This window comes from Oncorhynchus gorbuscha, linkage group LG23 (genome assembly GCF_021184085.1).
Source record: "Oncorhynchus gorbuscha isolate QuinsamMale2020 ecotype Even-year linkage group LG23, OgorEven_v1.0, whole genome shotgun sequence".
Lineage (NCBI taxonomy): Eukaryota > Metazoa > Chordata > Actinopteri > Salmoniformes > Salmonidae > Oncorhynchus > Oncorhynchus gorbuscha.
Window position 1 is genome coordinate 13,635,941 of NC_060195.1, and position 18,923 is coordinate 13,654,863.

The window sequence follows — 18,923 nt, forward strand, 5'->3', positions numbered from 1 at the left end:
TTGTGCTATCATCAGATAATAGCATCTTATGCTTTCGCCGAAAAGCCTTTTTGAAATCTGACATGTTGGCTGGATTCACAACGAGTGTACTGTAGCTTTAATTTGGTATCTTACATGTGTGATTTAATGAAAGTTAGATTTTTATAGTACATATAGAACATAACTATAGTAATTGGATAGCGGTAGAAAAGCACATACACATAGAAGGCAAAAAGCACATACACATAGAAGAAGATGAGACAGAAAAGGGCTTGAGCGGCTGCAAAAGGGGAACCCCGGGACAGGGGGCAGCCGTAAAACCACCCAGAGAGAGAGAGAGAGAGAGAGAGAGGGGGAGAGAGAGAGAGAGAGAGAGAGAGAGAGAGAGAGAGAGAGAGAGAGAGAGAGAGAGAGAGAGAGAGAGAGAGAGAGAGTCAAAAGGAAGATGTAGATAGTCAAGGGAAACAGCAGGTCAAGGGTTAAATACCAGGTTACAAGATAAGGGGACATCCAGAGGAAACGAGAGAGAGAGTAAGGAGAATCCTCGCTGGGGAAAAGCTTGGACCCTCAGGGCTATTTTCAGGGAATTGTCTCGGTGCCGGAGTTTGCAGCTATTGGCGGGAAGGCTCTGTCATTGAAATAGTGATGATGGTCGAGCGGTGGAACACTTACCTACACTGTGAGAGACTCAGGTTCGTATCTCAGCCTTGGCACCGATAGACTAAGATGTATTCTGATTATAATTCAAATACTGATATGTTTTGCCGGGAGAGATACGGTTAGGTAGTGTTTGTTTAGGATAGAAACTGAACGTTTTAATAGCTTGTTTAGGTTAAATTGAAAGACCAATCCATTCTAAATAATAGCGGGGCGATGACGTTGGAATACGCTGTCTTGCCTAAATACCCCGCTGGAATAACGTATTAGGAATGGAGTCGTATTTAAAATGCTGAATCATAGAAGAGACAGTTACCTAAATCTAATGAATTCTAAATAATAACGAAGAGATCATTACGATAGAGTTGTGCCCATCGAAATGTTATTATTCTTATGGATTGACTGACATACGTTATAAATTTAGTGAAGTACATGGTACGTTTACATTTTGGAGTAGAGAAAGTTGGAAAGTTTGATTTGACTTTTACGATAGAATTAAAGCAGAACTCAATCCGAGTAGAGGGTATATCTTTGCCTAGAGGTAGGTTGAATTGTTGCGTGATAACGTAAAACTGCGTCATTACGTTGAATACACAATAACGTTACTCAAATTGATTTGACAGTTGTTCAGGTACACTCTTTCCTGTACTTTTGGCAGTACAGTTTTGATTGAGAGAAGTTGCCTGATGTTGTAAGTTCTGTTCAAGATCAAACATGTGTGATTAATTGGGTTTGGCTTGTCGAACCCGTACTACTGCTGCTGCAGTCAGCCAACAATGATTTGCAGTTCGCTGAAGTTGCTGCTGCCTGAACACGGGCGCTCAGCCTGCTGCTGACGGCACTCACAATGCACTTTTGCAGCCAGGCAATGATGTGGTGACTGAGGGTGACAGAGACAATTGTTTTTGTAATTTAGAGGGAAATGCGTTCATTACAGCTTTGAGTCACTAATCAAAAAATTGTTAAAAGTTCCAAATACAATTTTTTTAAGTAGCTAAATTCGTCAGGGGAGTCTGGAAAGATGCTAAAACTAGCAACACTGGTTGGTGGCGCTCACTGGGCTATATTTGGCTATAAGAGAGGGAGGTCTGAATAGTTTAATCGTAAAAGTTTTATGAATAGTGAATAGTTCCCGATTGATTGATTTTTGGTTTTATTGTTTAGGTAACACCAGTGAAACTTAACAGGAAGTTAAGGTATACTAACATTATAATCTGTTTCCATTATGTGGAACCATGACAGGTCAGCAAAGTGGATTGCAGGTTGAGTTCATTTTATGTTAAAGGGACAGTGCACGTTTATCACAGTTGTGTGTCTAATGGCAGGGTATTCCTACCAAGCATTTTGGGGAGACTATTTGAAGAGAGACTGAATGGGATCTTAGATATAACCATTGAGGAAATGTAAAACTAATGATTTGAGGGAGTACAATAGAATTATCATTATTATTAGGTTTTGTTTGTAGTAAACATTAGGGATTAGGGAGATTTCCATTTTCCTAGAGACACAATATCTTAAAGTGGTACACACATATAGAATATTAAGAGGTTTTGTTTTCTGAGTTTGAATTAAACACGTGAAATATTTAGATAAAGGGTTCTTTAATATGTCTAATATAGAATGGAACACGGCTGTAAAAGGGTGGCATGACCTTGTGGTCTGATCAGCCTCAGGGGAGGGCCATTTGGATAAAGAATGTGTGGTCATTTGTGATACTGATTTTAAGGTAAATTAATTATGATGGAGTTTATAGCTCTTTGACATAATTGTAATTTGAACCAATGAAAATAAAGAAATGGCCTAGCCCTGGATTAATGGTAGACTTATGTTAAGTATTTAGAACCTAATCAAGGCCAACAGGACAGGTATAAATGACATCTGCGGTGATTCAGGATTATTGATAGGATCGAGATAACCTTAATGAACCTACGTAAGGACTTTAGAAATTGCCACCATAGACATGTTTTTCCAAGAAGTCCATGAGTTCAGATAAAGCCAAACAGTGAGACACTTAGTTAATATTTGGAAACAACACATAGTTGTTACGGACTGTTATGAGAAAGAGATACAGACAGAGAGGAGGAAGGTGCAGATGGAGGAACCCTCCCCGCACTGCTGAGACCTTGAGGGATGGAGAGCAGAGAGGAGGAAGGTGCAGATGGAGGAACCCTCCCCGCACTGCTGAGACCTTGAGGGATGGAGAGCAGAGAGGAGGAAGGTGCAGATGGAGGAACCCTCCCCGCACTGCTGAGACCTTGAGGGATGGAGAGCAGAGAGGAGGAAGATGGCAGATGGAGACCTTGATGGAGAGCAGAGAGGAGGAAGGTGCAGATGGAGGAACCCTCCCCGCACTGCTGAGACCTTGAGGGATGGAGAGCAGAGAGGAGGAAGGTGCAGATGGAGGAACCCTCCCTTGAGGGATGGAGAGCAGAGAGGAGGAAGGTGCAGATGGAGAACCCTCCCGACTGCTGAGACCTTGAGGGATGGAGAGCAGAGAGGAGGAAGGTGCAGATGGAGGAACCCTCCCCGCACTGCTGAGACCTTGAGGATGGAGAGCAGAGAGGAGGAAGGTGCAGATGGAGGAACCCTCCCCGCACTGCTGAGACCTTGAGGGATGGAGGAGAGGGAGGAACCCTCCCCGCACTGCTGAGACCTTGAGGGATGCAGATGGAGGAACCCTCCCCGCACTGCTGAGACCTTGAGGGATGGAGAGCAGATGGAGGAGGAAGGTGCAGATGGAGGAACCCTCCCCGCACTGCTGAGACCTTGAGGGATGGAGAGCAGAGAGGAGGAAGGTGCAGATGGAGGAACCCTCCCCGCACTGCTGAGACCTTGAGGGTTTGAGAGCAGAGAGGAGGAAGGTGCAGATGGAGGAACCCTCCCCGCACTGCTGAGACCTTGAGGGATGGAGAGCAGAGAGGAGGAAGGTGCAGATGGAGGAACCCTCCCCGCACTGCTGAGACCTTGAGGGATGGAGAGCAGAGAGGAGGAAGGTGCAGATGGAGGAACCCTCCCTGCACTGAGGAGGGATGGAGAGCAGAGAGGAGGAAGGTGCAGATGGAGGAACCCTCCCCGCACTGCTGAGACCTTGAGGGATGGAGAGCAGAGAGGAGGAAGGTGCAGATGGAGGAACCCTCCCCGCACTGCTGAGACCTTGAGGGATGGAGAGCAGAGAGGAGGAAGGTGCAGATGGAGGAACCCTCCCCGCACTGCTGAGACCTTGAGGGATGGAGAGCAGAGAGGAGGAAGGTGCAGATGGAGGAACCCTCCCCGCACTGCTGAGACCTTGAGGGATGGAGAGCAGAGAGGAGGAAGGTGCAGATGGAGGAACCCTCCCCGCACTGCTGAGACCTTGAGGGTTTGAGAGCAGAGAGGAGGAAGGTGCAGATGGAGGAACCCTCCCTGCACTGCTGAGACCTTGAGGGATGGAGAGCAGAGAGGAGGAAGGTGCAGATGGAGGAACCCTTTGAGACCTTGAGGGTTTGAGAGCAGAGAGGAGGAAGGTGCAGATGGAGGAACCCTCCCTGCACTGCTGAGACCTTGAGGGTTTGAGAGCAGAGAGGAGGAAGGTGCAGATGGAGAAACCCTTCCCGCACTGCTGAGACCTTGAGGGTTTGAGAGCAGAGAGGAGGAAGGTGCAGATGGAGGAACCCTCCCGCACTGCTGAGACCTTGAGGGTTTGAGAGCAGAGAGGAGGAAGGGCAGATGGAGGAACCGTCCCCACACTGCTGAGACCTTGAGGGTTTGAAAGCAGAGAGGAGGAAGGTGCAGATGGAGGAACCCTCCCCGCACTGCTGAGACCTTGAGGGTTTGAGAGCAGAGAGGAGAAAGTGGAGAAGGGTGGTCAGGAAATGAGCAAGATAGGAGTGACACAGAATGGGTAGATAACAGTTACTGAGTGGAGTAAAACTTAGTTGGTTTCAAGAACTAAGGTGTTAAACACGGAAACATTTCCGGGAAATGATTCTGCACAATCAGGTCGAAATAGTAGCATTGACTAGTGTCTGTGAAATAAGACAGGAGAGAAAGATGACTGTTTAAATAGACATGCACATATACAGTGGGGAGAACAAGTATTTGATACACTGCCGATTTTGCAGGTTTTCCTACTTACAAAGCATGTAGAGGTCTGTAATTTTTATCATAGGTACACTTCAACTGTGAGAGACAGAATCTAAAACAAAAATCCAGAAAATCACATTGTATGATTTTTAAGTAATTAATTTGCATTTTATTGCATGAAATAAGTATTTGATCACCTACCAACCAGTAATAATTCCAGCTCTCACGGACCTGAATGGTCATGAGGCAGGGAAGCCAGACAGTGACAGTTGCATTGAACTGCATTATCTATTTCCCCATATGCCCATTACATCCAGACTTCCCCCTTTCACAGTTACAGGAGGACATTATTATTGTATGGCTCGCGACATCACACACGGATGGGACGTAGGGGAAGTAAGGACATTATTATTGTATGGCTCGCTACATCACACACGGATGGGACGTAGGGGAAGTAAGGACATTATTATTGTATGGCTCGCTACATCACACACGGATGGGATGTAGGGGAAGTAAGGACATTATTATTGTATGGCTCGATACATCACACACGGATGGGACGTAGGGGAAGTAAGGACATTATTATTGTATGGCTCGATACATCACACACGGATGGGACGTAGGGGAAGTAAGGACATTATTATTGTATGGCTCGATACATCACACACGGATGGGACGTAGGGGAAGTAGGAACATTATTATTGTATGGCTCGATACATCATTGGGATTGTAAGTGGCATTATTATTGTATGGCTCGATACATCACACACGGATGGGAGGGGAAGTAAGGACATTATTATTGTATGGCTCGTAGGGGGGAAGTAGGAACATTATTATTGTATGGCTCGATACATCACACACGGATGGGACGTAGGGGAAGTAGGAACATTATTATTGTATGGCTCGATACATCACACACGGATGGGACGTAGGGGAAGTAGGAACATGCAATAGGACAGAGAATGTTACAACCGACAAGACAATGAAGGACTTGACTGACAGATGAGTGGATGTCTGGTGGTTTGTGGGGGTGTGAGACTGTGACATAACCTGCCTACCAATTGGACCGGTAGTTGTGCACTAGTGCAGCTAGGCCTGCTCTTCACCCTTACCCAGAGCCAGGTCGAAGAGAGAGAAGGAGTGCTCTGTCAGGATCGTTTTGACCCTAGAGTTTACATTGATATCATGGGAGTTCCAAGGAGATTACCTGATGGGTTCTGGATTGGAATCAAGCATCTTCTGGTGATAACAGCTGCAACTAGGTTGATGGGATGTCAGAATAGAAAAGCCTTGGACATGTTAATGGTTGAAAAGGCTGGGGGTGTATGAGGTTCAGAACAGAATGTTGTACTTTCATCCCAAAATGACACAGCTCCAGATGGATCAGTGACCAAGGCTCTGGCAGAGAACTCGGTGGTAGGTAATGCTCTAACAAATTGGTTTTGATAGTGTGTTTGGGAAATGAATAAATGTAATGATCACTGTGTTGTGGGCAACCTTCACCTGTGTGACTGTGTTAGTTTTGTGTGGATGTGCGTGAAAGGTCTCATCTCCAGGACTCTGGAGAAATCGATGAGACAACAGAAGGTGAGATCGGGACCGATTCCGAGCTCTGACCAGTAGAATAATGAATACATGACTCCAGATCTAGTAGATGGACCCGGCTCATTCACATACGAGGAGCCGATGTTGGAGGAGACCATTTTTGATGTTTAGACTGTTTCTTTGATGAAGATTATAAAGACAATCCTGATAAGAAGAGGTATGATTCTGTCCTAGAACAGTCAATTTAAATATATATATATTGGTCTTTGTTGGTTGAATTTGGATAACTAGAGATATTTCTAATAAAAATAGGTGTGATTTTTAATATTTAGTCTAAGTGTGGATTGTTTGGGGATTTTTATGAATAATGACCAAATCATGTATACATTTAACGTAGAACTATAACTAAACAGAATACTACCCTGTCATTGTATGAATGAATCGTATTATAATCAAAACACTGAATATAATGTGTGTAGTTTTAGTCAAGAATTAGAACAAGGACTTTCTGTTCCTTGTTAGAAACTAATGGAGCTATCGTCAGACCGGCTGGAATACTGTGTTCCTTACAGGACATTCTGTCCCCACCCAGGGAGGGGCTTGTAGTAGGTTGTTGTTTAACAGGTGGCAGACAATGTGAGAAGGCTTGTGAACTATATTGCCATTGTATCTGAGAGGAGGAGGGACATTTATGACAAAATGTGAGGTATATAAACCAATGTACATGGTATTATGAGCAGAGCTCTCGAGAATAAACACTATTGGTTAATGTTGATGACTGGTCTCTGTCTATTTTATGTAAATAAGAACCTAACAATTTCTTATAAACGGACAGAGTGTTTTAATTGAATTGGTTAATGAACACATAGGAACTAAATTGCTCTAACAATTGGTCCTTCGAGCAGGATCTAAATATTTGTCCCTGTCATCTGAAGCCAACAAGCCAAACTAAATTCCTCTAACAAAGGTTCTCCCATCTCCACAGGGAAACTCTGGAGCTCTGTCAGAGTGACCATTGGGTTCTTGGTCACCTCCCTGACCAAGGCCCTTCTCCCTTGATTGCTCAGTTTGGCTGTGAGGCTAGCTCTAGGAAGAGTCTTGGTGGTTCCAAACGTGATCTTGTTTTTGCACAGTCAACTGTGGGACCTTATATAGACAGGTGTGTGTGTCTTTCCAAATCATGTCCACTCAATTGAATTTGCCACAGGTGGACTCCAATCAAGTTATAGAAACATCTCAAGGATGATCAATGGAAACAGGATGCACCTGAGCTCAATTTCAAGTCTCATAGCAAAGGGTCTGAATACTTACTGTTATTATTTTTTAAATAAATTAGCAACATTTTTGAAAAACCTGTTTTCACTTTGTCACTATGGGGTATTGTGTGTAGATTGATGAGGGGGAAATCTTTCCCTCTACAGGAGAAATACCTGCAGAGGGAAGCACCCCGACCCTAAAGGACAGAGGGAGAGACAGGAGAAAGCCCTGCAGAGGGAAGCCCCCCGACCCTAAAGGACAGAGGGAGAGACAGGAGAAAGCCCTGCAGAGGGAAGCCCCCCGACCCTAAAGGACAGAGGGAGAGACAGGAGAAAGCCCTGCAGAGGGAAGCCCCCCAACCCTAAAGGACAGAGGGAGAGACAGGAGAAAGCCCTGCAGAGGGAAGCCCCACGACCCTAAAGGACAGAGGGAGAGACAGGAGAAAGTCCTGCAGAGGGAAGCCCCCCAACCCTAAAGGACAGAGGGAGAGACAGGAGAAAGCCCTGCAGAGGGAAGCCCCCCGACCCTGAAGGACAGAGGGAGAGACAGGAGAAAGTCCTGCAGAGGGAAGCCCCCCAACTCTAAAGGACAGAGGGAGAGACAGGAGAAAGCCCTGCAGAGGGAAGCCCCCTGACCCTGAAGGACAGAGGGAGACACAGGAGAAAGACCTGCAGAAGAGTATGCAGTGTAGACCGAGAAAGTCTTTGGACCCTGCAAGAGCGAGGACAGGACCAACCCAACTGGTCCCCCTACAGCTCATCTCTGCCCTGATGCTCCAGACTGGGCCCCACTGGTCCCCCTACAGCTCATCTCTGCCCTGAAGCTCCAGACTGGGCCCCACTGGTCCCCCTACAGCTCATCTCTGCCCTGAAGCCCCAGACTGGGACCCAGCTGGTCCCCCTACAGCTCATCTCTGTCCTGAAGCCCCAGACATTCACAGAGAAGATGAGACGGGTAAAATAATCTTTCTCATCATATGACTGTCTCTTATCTTTTGAGCTGTATGTCTCTACTGGCTGACTAATTTACTGACACATGCTCTGTGTATGTGTGTGTGTGTGTGTGTGTGTGTGTGTGTGTGTGTGTGTGTGTGTGTGTGTGTGTGTGTGTGTGTGTGTGTGTGTGTGTGTGTGTGTGTGTGTGTGTGTCTGTGTGTGTGTGTGTGTGTGTGTGTGTGTGTGTGTGTGTGTGTGTGTGTGTGTGTGTGTGTGTGTGTGTGTGTGTGTGTGTGTGTAGCAGCAGGCAGCCCTGAACACCTTCATCAGGAAGAAGGCTACGCAACTGGACATTAACACACTGGAGGATAAACTACACACCTCTACAACAGGGTACTACACACCTCTACAACAGGGTACAACACAACACACACCTCTACAACAGGGTACAACACACCACACACCTCTACAACAGGATACAACACACCTCTACAACAGGGTACAACACAACACACACCTCTACAACAGGGTACTACACACCTCTACAACAGGGTACAACACACCACACACCTCTACAACAGGGTACAACACACCTCTACAACAGGGTACAACACAACACACACCTCTACAACAGGGTACTACACACCTCTACAACAGGGTACAACACAACACACACCTCTACAACAGGGTATAACACAACACGTCTACAACAGGGTACAACACACCTCTACAACAGGGTACAACACACCTCTACAACAGGGTACAACACAACACACACCTCTACAACAGGGTACAACACAACACACACCTCTACAACAGGGTACAACACACCTCTACAACAGGGTACAACACAGCACACACCTCTACAACAGGGTACAACACACCTCTACAAAAGGGTACAACACAACACACACCTCTACAACAGGGTACAACACAACACACACCTCTACAACAGGGTACAACACACCTCTACAACAGGGTACTACACACCTCTACAACAGGGTACTACACACATCTACAACAGGGTACTATACACCTCTACAAAAGGGTACAACACAGCACACACCTCTACAACAGGGTACTACACACCTCTACAACAGGGTACAACACACACCTCTACAACAGGGTACACACACCTCTACAACAGGGTACAACACAACTCTACAACAGGGTACAACACAACACACACCTCTACAACAGGGTATGACACACCTCTACAACAGGGTACAACGCAACTCTACAACAGGGTACAACACAACACACACCTCTACAACAGGGTACAACACCCCTCTACAACAGGGTACAACACACCTCTACAACTGGGTACTACACACCTCTAGAACAGGGTACTACACACCTCTACAACAGGGTACAACACAACACACACCTCTACAACAGGGTATAACACAACACCTCTACAACAGGGTACAACACACCTCTACAACAGGGTACTACACACCTCTACAACAGGGTACTACACACCTCTACAACAGGGTACTGCACACCTCTACAACAGGGTACAACACACACCTCTACAACAGGGTACAACACAACTCTACAACAGGGTACAACACAACACACACCTCTACAACAGGGTACAACACCCCTCTACAACAGGGTACAACACACCTCTACAACAGGGTACTACACACCTCTACAACAGGGTACAACACAACACACACCTCTACAACAGGGTATAACACAACACCTCTACAACAGGGTACAACACACCTCTACAACAGGGTACTACACACCTCTACAACAGGGTACTACACACCTCTACAACAGGGTACTACACACCTCTACAACAGGGTACAACACACACCTCTACAACAGGGTACAACAAAACACACAACTCTACAACAGGGTACTACACACCTCTACAACAGGGTACAACACAACTCTACAACAGGGTACAACACAACACACACCTCTACAACAGGGTACTACACACATCTACAACAGGGTACAACACAACACACAACTCTACAACAGGGTACAACACCCCTCTACAACAGGGTACAACAAACCTCTACAACTGGGTACTACACACCTCTACAACAGGGTACTACACACCTCTACAACAGGGTACAACACAACACACACCTCTACAACAGGGTATAACACACCTCTACAACAGGGTACTACACACCTCTACAACAGGGTACTACACACATCTACAACAGGGTACTACACACCTCTACAACAGGGTACAACACAGCACACACCTCTACAACAGGGTACTACACACCTCTACAACAGGGTACAACACACACCTCTACAACAGGGTATGACGCACCTCTACAACAGGGTACTACACACCTCTACAACAGGGTACAACACAACTCTACAACAGGGTACAACACAACACACACCTCTACAACAGGGTACTACACACATCTACAACAGGGTACAACACAACACACACATCTACAACAGGGTACAACACCCCTCTACAACAGGGTACAACACACCTCTACAACTGGGTACTACACACCTCTACAACAGGGTACTACACACCTCTACAACAGGGTACAACACAACACACACCTCTACAACAGGGTACAACACCCCTCTACAACAGGGTACAACACACCTCTACAACAGGGTACAACACACCTCTACAACAGGGTACAACACAACACACACCTCTACAACAGGGTATAACACAACACCTCTACAACAGGGTACAACACACCTCTACAACAGGGTACTACACACCTCTACAACAGGGTACTACACACCTCTACAACAGGGTACAATACACACCTCTACAATAGGGTACAACAAAACACACACCTCTACAACAGGGTACTACACACCTCTACAACAGGGTACAACACAACTCTACAACAGGGTACAACACAACACACACCTCTACAACAGGGTACTACACACATCTACAACAGGGTACAACACAACACACCCCTCTACAACAGGGTACAATACAACACACACCTCTACAAGAGGGTACTACACAACTCTACAACAGGGTACAACACAACACACACCTCTACAACAGGGTACTACACACATCTACAACAGGGTACAACACAACACACACATCTACAACAGGGTACAACACCCCTCTACAACAGGGTACAACACACCTCTACAACTGGGTACTACACACCTCTACAACAGGGTACTACACACCTCTACAACAGGGTACAACACAACACACACCTCTACAACAGGGTATAACACAACACCTCTACAACAGGGTACAACACACCTCTACAACAGGGTACTACACACCTCTACAACAGGGTACTACACACCTCTACAACAGGGTACTACACACCTCTACAACAGGGTACAACACACACCTCTACAACAGGGTACAACAAAACACACAACTCTACAACAGGGTACTACACACCTCTACAACAGGGTACAACACAACTCTACAACAGGGTACAACACAACACACACCTCTACAACAGGGTACTACACACATCTACAACAGGGTACAACACAACACACAACTCTACAACAGGGTACAACACCCCTCTACAACAGGGTACAACAAACCTCTACAACTGGGTACTACACACCTCTACAACAGGGTACTACACACCTCTACAACAGGGTACAACACAACACACACCTCTACAACAGGGTATAACACACCTCTACAACAGGGTACTACACACCTCTACAACAGGGTACTACACACATCTACAACAGGGTACTACACACCTCTACAACAGGGTACAACACAGCACACACCTCTACAACAGGGTACTACACACATCTACAACAGGGTACAACACAACACACACATCTACAACAGGGTACAACACCCCTCTACAACAGGGTACAACACACCTCTACAACTGGGTACTACACACCTCTACAACAGGGTACTACACACCTCTACAACAGGGTACAACACAACACACACCTCTACAACAGGGTACAACACCCCTCTACAACAGGGTACAACACACCTCTACAACAGGGTACAACACACCTCTACAACAGGGTACAACACAACACACACCTCTACAACAGGGTATAACACAACACCTCTACAACAGGGTACAACACACCTCTACAACAGGGTACTACACACCTCTACAACAGGGTACTACACACCTCTACAACAGGGTACAATACACACCTCTACAATAGGGTACAACAAAACACACACCTCTACAACAGGGTACTACACACCTCTACAACAGGGTACAACACAACTCTACAACAGGGTACAACACAACACACACCTCTACAACAGGGTACTACACACATCTACAACAGGGTACAACACAACACACCCCTCTACAACAGGGTACAATACAACACACACCTCTACAAGAGGGTACTACACAGCTCTACAACAGGGTACTACACACATCTACAACAGGGTACAACACAACACACACATCTACAACAGGGTACAACACCCCTCTACAACAGGGTACAACACACCTCTACAACTGGGTACTACACACCTCTACAACAGGGTACTACACACCTCTACAACAGGGTACAACACAACACACACCTCTACAACAGGGTACAACACCCCTCTACAACAGGGTACAACACACCTCTACAACAGGGTACAACACACCTCTACAACAGGGTACAACACAACACACACCTCTACAACAGGGTATAACACAACACCTCTACAACAGGGTACAACACACCTCTACAACAGGGTACTACACACCTCTACAACAGGGTACTACACACCTCTACAACAGGGTACAATACACACCTCTACAATAGGGTACAACAAAACACACACCTCTACAACAGGGTACTACACACCTCTACAACAGGGTACAACACAACTCTACAACAGGGTACAACACAACACACACCTCTACAACAGGGTACTACACACATCTACAACAGGGTACAACACAACACACCCCTCTACAACAGGGTACAATACAACACACACCTCTACAAGAGGGTACTACACACATCTACAACAGGGTACAACACAACACACACCTCTACAACAGGGTACAACACAGCACACACCTCTACAACAGGGTACAACACAACACACACCTCTACAACAGGGTACAACACACACCTCTACAACAGGGTACAACACACACACACCTCTACAACAGGGTACAACACACACCTCTACAACAGGGTACAACACCCCTCTACAACAGGGTACAACACAACACACACCTCTACAACAGGGTACTACACACCTCTACAACAGGGTACAACACAACACACACCTCTACAACAGGGTACAACACACCTCTACAACAGGGTACAACACACCTCTACAACAGGGTACAACACAACACACACCTCTACAACAGGGTACAACACAACACACACCTCTACAACAGGGTACAACACACCTCTACAACAGGGTACAACACACCTCTACAACAGGGTACAACACAACACAAACCTCTACAACAGGGTACAACACAACACACACCTCTACAACAGGGTACAACACACCTCTACAACAGGGTACTACACACCTCTACAACAGGGTACTACACACATCTACAACAGGGTACTACACACCTCTACAACAGGGTACAACACAGCACACACCTCTACAACAGGGTACAACACACACCTCTACAACAGGGTACAACACAACTCTACAACAGGGTACAACACAACACACACCTCTACAACAGGGTATGACACACCTCTACAACAGGGTACAACACAACTCTACAACAGGGTGCAACACAACACACACCTCTACAACAGGGTTTGACACACCTCTACAACAGGGTACAACACAACTCTACAACAGGGTACAACACAACACACACCTCTACAACAGGGTACAACACCCCTCTACAACAGGGTACAACACACCTCTACAACTGGGTACTACACACCTCTACAACAGGGTACTACACACCTCTACAACAGGGTACAACACAACACACACCTCTACAACAGGGTATAACACAACACCGCTACAACAGGGTACAACACACCTCTACAACAGGGTACTACACACCTCTACAACAGGGTACTACACACCTCTACAACAGGGTACTACACACCTCTACAACAGAGTACTGCACACCTCTACAACAGGGTACAACACACACCTCTACAACAGGGTACAACACAACTCTACAACAGGGTACAACACAACACACACCTCTACAACAGGGTACAACACCCCTCTACAACAGGGTACAACACACCTCTACAACAGGGTACTACACACCTCTACAACAGGGTACAACACAACACACACCTCTACAACAGGGTATAACACAACACCTCTACAACAGGGTACAACACACCTCTACAACAGGGTACTACACACCTCTACAACAGGGTACAACAAAACACACACCTCTACAACAGGGTACAACACAACTCTACAACAGGGTACAACACAACACACACCTCTACAACAGGGTACAACTCCCCTCTACAACAGGGTACAACACACCTCTACAACAGGGTACAACACACCTCTACAACAGGGTACAACACAACACACACCTCTACAACAGGGTACAACACCCCTCTATAACAGGGTACAACACACCTCTACAACAGGGTACAACACAACACACACCTCTACAACAGGGTACAACACACCTCTACAACAGGGTACTACACACCTCTACAACAGGGTACTACACACCTCTACAACAGGGTACTACACACCTCTACAACAGGGTACAACAAAACACACACCTCTACAACAGGGTACTACACACCTCTACAACAGGGTACAACACAACTCTACAACAGGGTACAACACAACACACACCTCTACAACAGGGTACTACACACCTCTACAACAGGGTACAACACACATCTACAACAGGGTACAACACAACACACACCTCTACAACTGGGTACAACACAACACACACCTCTACAACAGGGTACTACACACATCTACAACAGGGTACAACACAACACACACCTCTACAACAGGGTACAACACAACACACACACCTCTACAACAGGGTACAACACACCTCTACAACAGGGTATAACTCAACACACACCTCTACAACAGGGTAAAACTCAAGACACACCTCTACAACAGGGTACAACACACCTCTACAACAGGGTACAACACACCTCTACAACAGGGTACAACACAACTCTACAACAGGGTACAACACAACACACACCTCTACAACAGGGTACTACACACCTCTACAACAGGGTACAACACACCTCTACAACAGGGTACAACACACCTCTACAACAGGGTACAACACAACTCTACAACAGGGTACAACACACACCTCTACAACAGGGTACAACACAACACACACCTCTACAACAGGGTACAACACACCTCTACAACAGGGTACAACACAACACACACCTCTACAACAGGGTACAACACAACACACACCTCTACAACAGGGTACAACACACCTCTACAACAGGGTACAACACACCTCTACAACAGGGTACAACACAACTCTACAACAGGGTACAACACAACACACACCTCTACAACAGGGTACTACACACCTCTACAACAGGGTACAACACACCTCTACAACAGGGTACTACACACCTCTACAACAGGGTACAACACACCTCTACAACAGGGTAAAACTCAACACACACCTCTACAACAGGGTAAAACTCAACACACACCTCTACAACAGGGTACAACACACCACACACCTCTACAACAGGGTACAACACAACACACACCTCTACAACAGGGTACAACACACCTCTACAACAGGGTACAACACACCTCTACAACAGGGTACAACACACCTCTACAACAGGGTAAAACTCAACACACACCTCTACAACAGGGTAAAACTCAACACACACCTCTACAACAGGGTACAACACACCACACACCTCTACAACAGGGTACAACACAACACACACCTCTACAACAGGGTACAACTCCCCTCTACAACAGGGTACAACACACCTCTACAACAGGGTACAACACACCTCTACAACAGGGTACAACACAACACACACCTCTACAACAGGGTACAACACCCCTCTATAACAGGGTACAACACACCTCTACAACAGGGTACAACACAACACACACCTCTACAACAGGGTACAACACACCTCTACAACAGGGTACTACACACCTCTACAACAGGGTACTACACACCTCTACAACAGGGTACTACACACCTCTACAACAGGGTACAACAAAACACACACCTCTACAACAGGGTACTACACACCTCTACAACAGGGTACAACACAACTCTACAACAGGGTACAACACAACACACACCTCTACAACAGGGTACTACACACCTCTACAACAGGGTACAACACACATCTACAACAGGGTACAACACAACACACACCTCTACAACTGGGTACAACACAACACACACCTCTACAACAGGGTACTACACACATCTACAACAGGGTACAACACAACACACACCTCTACAACAGGGTACAACACAACACACACACCTCTACAACAGGGTACAACACACCTCTACAACAGGGTATAACTCAACACACACCTCTACAACAGGGTAAAACTCAAGACACACCTCTACAACAGGGTACAACACACCTCTACAACAGGGTACAACACACCTCTACAACAGGGTACAACACAACTCTACAACAGGGTACAACACAACACACACCTCTACAACAGGGTACTACACACCTCTACAACAGGGTACAACACACCTCTACAACAGGGTACAACACACCTCTACAACCGGGTACAACACAACTCTACAACAGGGTACAACACAACACACACCTCTACAACAGGGTACAACACAACACACACCTCTACAACAGGGTAAAACTCAACACACACCTCTACAACAGGGTACAACACACCACACACCTCTACAACAGGGTACAACACAACACACACCTCTACAACAGGGTACAACACACCTCTACAACAGGGTACAACACACCTCTACAACAGGGTACAACACACCTCTACAACAGGGTAAAACTCAACACACACCTCTACAACAGGGTAAAACTCAACACACACCTCTACAACAGGGTACAACACACCACACACCTCTACAACAGGGTACAACACAACACACACCTCTACAACAGGGTACAACACACCTCTACAACAGGGTACAACACACCTCTACAACAGGGTACAACACACCTCTACAACAGGGTACAACACACCACACACCTCTACAACAGGGTACAACACACCTCTACAACAGGGTACAACACAACACACACCTCTACAACAGGGTACAACACACCTCTACAACAGGGTACAACACACCTCTACAACAGGGTACAACACACCTCTACAACAGGGTACAACACAACACACACCTCTACAACAGGGTACAACACAACACACACCTCTACAACAGGGTACAACACACCTCTACAACAGGGTACAACACACCTCTACAACAGGGTACAACACAACTCTACAACAGGGTACAACACAACACACACCTCTACAACAGGGTACTACACACCTCTACAACAGGGTACAACACACCTCTACAACAGGGTACTACACACCTCTACAACAGGGTACAACACACCTCTACAACAGGGTAAAACTCAACACACACCTCTACAACAGGGTAAAACTCAACACACACCTCTACAACAGGGTACAACACACCACACACCTCTACAACAGGGTACAACACAACACACACCTCTACAACAGGGTACAACACACCTCTACAACAGGGTACAACACACCTCTACAACAGGGTACAACACACCTCTACAACAGGGTAAAACTCAACACACACCTCTACAACAGGGTAAAACTCAACACACACCTCTACAACAGGGTACAACACACCACACACCTCTACAACAGGGTACAACACAACACACACCTCTACAACAGGGTACAACTCCCCTCTACAACAGGGTACAACACACCTCTACAACAGGGTACAACACACCTCTACAACAGGGTACAACACAACACACACCTCTACAACAGGGTACAACACCCCTCTATAACAGGGTACAACACACCTCTACAACAGGGTACAACACAACACACACCTCTACAACAGGGTACAACACACCTCTACAACAGGGTACTACACACCTCTACAACAGGGTACTACACACCTCTACAACAGGGTACTACACACCTCTACAACAGGGTACAACAAAACACACACCTCTACAACAGGGTACTACACACCTCTACAACAGGGTACAACACAACTCTACAACAGGGTACAACACAACACACACCTCTACAACAGGGTACTACACACCTCTACAACAGGGTACAACACACATCTACAACAGGGTACAACACAACACACACCTCTACAACTGGGTACAACACAACACACACCTCTACAACAGGGTACTACACACATCTACAACAGGGTACAACACAACACACACCTCTACAACAGGGTACAACACAACACACACACCTCTACAACAGGGTACAACACACCTCTACAACAGGGTATAACTCAACACACACCTCTACAACAGGGTAAAACTCAAGACACACCTCTACAACAGGGTACAACACACCTCTAC

The 18,923-nt window shown here is 46.3% G+C and overlaps 1 protein-coding gene across 4 annotated transcripts in view; it reads left to right on the top strand.

Moving 5' to 3' along the window:
* The first annotated feature begins 418 nt into the window (after positions 1 to 418).
* The window catches only part of LOC124010765 (moesin-like), a 51,925-nt gene continuing 33,420 nt past the window's right edge, over positions 419 to 18,923 (top strand). Inside the window, exons 1-3 of one of the 4 annotated variants that reach the window (XM_046323418.1) lie at positions 419 to 671; positions 7,665 to 8,454; positions 8,737 to 8,828. The gene's annotated coding sequence lies outside the window, so the exon portion shown is untranslated. Of the gene's footprint in view, positions 672 to 5,568; positions 6,461 to 7,664; positions 8,455 to 8,736; positions 8,829 to 18,923 lie in introns of those variants that run through there. The other 3 variants (XM_046323419.1, XM_046323422.1, XM_046323420.1) reach the window with 3 other exon arrangements.